Consider the following 2631-nt stretch of genomic DNA (forward strand, 5'->3'; position numbering starts at 1 on the left):
GATCTCAGCTCACTGCAAGCTCCGCCTCCCGGGTTTACGCCATTCTCCTGCCTCAGCCTCCCGAGTAGCTGGGACTACAGGCGCCCGTCACCTCGCCCGGCTAGTTTTTTGTATTTTTTTAGTAGAGACGGGGTTTCACTGTGTTAGCCAGGATGGTCTCCATCTCCTGACCTCGTGATCCGCCAGTCTCGGCCTCCCAAAGTGCTGGGATTACAGGCTTGAGCCACCGCGCCCGGCCTGAAAATACTTGTTTTTCTTATTGTCTGTATACCCATTTTGAATTAAAGCTTCCCTCTTCTGTTCTCCAATATTGCCAAGTGCTTACCTTTTTTTCTTTTTTGAAGGCAGTTTTATAACTTTATTTGATGTATTTGACGACCAGCGATTAGTTCTCATCTATGTTGACAGTCTATAGATTTTTGAAGGTGATAACAGGTACATAGGTAACCAAAGTATAGAAATTATTCGGTAAATCTTCACCCTCATTACGTTTTCTGGACAACAGCACACAGATTCAGTATGGGACATTCCTTGTTCCTTTGACCCAGACAGCTTTGTTGAGCCTGGTATCAATGCGCACATCTGGAGTTCCCGTCTCCTTCATGGCAAATTCCTGAATCTCTTTGAGTGCCCTAGGGGCACACTTCTGGAAGCCCACTCCATAGATGCGATTGTGAATGTCGATGGTGTATGCTCAGGTCACTACCTCTTTGATGGCAGAACGGCCCTTTTTCTTCTCGCCACCCTTCTTTGCGGAAGCCATTCTGCCGGGTCCAAGTTGATAAAAAGCGTGCTTAACTCTTTTGTTGCACTACCACACTATGTTGCAGTTGTTGGTTTAGCCCTGTTTCCTCCGCGTTATATTTCTATAACTCTTAGAAGGTCAGAGTTTTCTCCCTCTTTGCCTCTTATCCTCATTGCTTAGCATAAGGTCTGACATATAATAGGAATTCAATAATTGTTAAAATGATGATTAGTGTGACAATATAAGTAAAGTCACTTGTATAGTGTGTGGTGCACAATAGGCATGGAGAAATGTTTGTGGTCCCAGCTACCTAGAAGGCTGAGGTGGGAGGATTGCTTGAGCCTGGGAGGAGGAGGTTGTGGTGAGCTGACATAGCACCACTACACTCCAACCCGCGTGAGAGTGAGACCCTGCCTCAAAAACAAAGCAAAAGCCACAAATGCTTAATCTACTGTCATTGTGGAAACCAATAAATCTAATTAACCACGATCTATGGGAAAGTGAAAATAGCATAATCTAAACTCATGAAAAATCTTCAGAGATTGGCCAGAGTAGTACTTCTTTATAGGGAGCAGTAAACCAGATGAAATTAAACTGGGATCTAATTCAGACTGATACTTCTGTTCTTTCCTGATCATTCCTTTCTGACCATTACCAAACTTCCTCTTCCATCCTCTGCTCTTAGCTGTGGTCATAGCTCTCCCCTCCTCAGTCCTAGAGCTCCCAAGAACCACTTCCCTTCCCCCTCCAAGCAATTCCTGCTGATATGTTTTCCATAACGTTTTCCAAATCAATGTATCTCTCCATTGATTTAATCCAAAAACATGTATTTAGCAAGTCAAGCACTCATTTATTTTACACCTCAAATATTAAAATTGTTTTTATCTTCTTCATCTCTAACTCCAGCCTTAACAAAGCAGCTTGCTTTATTGGTCATCTACCTAAGATAGCGCCAAACACATTAAGGGACCTACTAAATGTTACTGTTTTTATTCCCCAAGACACTTTCAACACTATTCAAATGCCTATTAAGTTTGTCCATTCATTTATGCAACCAACGTTTATTGCCAGTTATATGCCAGGCATTCAGAATACAAAAATGAATAATTCAACAGTTTCTAGCCCTCAAAGAGTTCACAGTCTAGTTGGGGTGGCAGCTATGTACACGGCTAATTTATAATTCAGAGTAGTAAGGATTTGGGGATCTACTTGACACAAATCTAAAATGTCTTAGCAGATATTTCTGTTACATTATGAGTTAAACAAGCTTGTGTGGACTGTCTTGAGAAAAATAACTACAATTATTCATGGCATTGTTTCTAAGGGAAAATGTGTTCTGCATTCCAAACAGTCAATTTAAAATTGAATTTTTGGAATACAGCCTATTTTTCCCTGGGGGTTGTCTATTTCTCCATTATCTAAGAATCCCTCTCTGTCTTAGGACAGTTTTCATACACAACTCCCACCTGTTTTACATAGCCTATGGTACTACCTGCAGGTTGCATAGTTTCATTGTCACCACCTTCCTCACCAGGGCTCTGCACTACACGTTTAAGATAGTCCTCTGGTCAAGCAGGTTGAGTTAAGCAGGTAGGACTAAAGAAGCCCTAAATTTGACTGTTTTAACATTTCACTATTAGAGAAGGTAGTGAGAAAGAGTCCATCAAGTGAGTGATGAAAAGTTTGGAATTGCTGCTATGTCTAAAGGAGAGAGGGAATTGATTAAGGACATTAAAAAAGATAACTCATGCCTGTAATCCCAGCATTTTGGGAGGCCAAGGCGGGCGGATCACAAGGTCAGGAGATCAAGACCATCCTGGCTAACACAGTGAAACCCCGTCTCTACTAAAAATACAAAAAAAATTAGCCAGATGTGGTGGCAGGCG

The sequence above is a fragment of the Mandrillus leucophaeus genome, unplaced genomic scaffold (assembly GCF_000951045.1).
Source record: "Mandrillus leucophaeus isolate KB7577 unplaced genomic scaffold, Mleu.le_1.0 Scaffold612, whole genome shotgun sequence".
NCBI classification, from domain to species: domain Eukaryota; kingdom Metazoa; phylum Chordata; class Mammalia; order Primates; family Cercopithecidae; genus Mandrillus; species Mandrillus leucophaeus.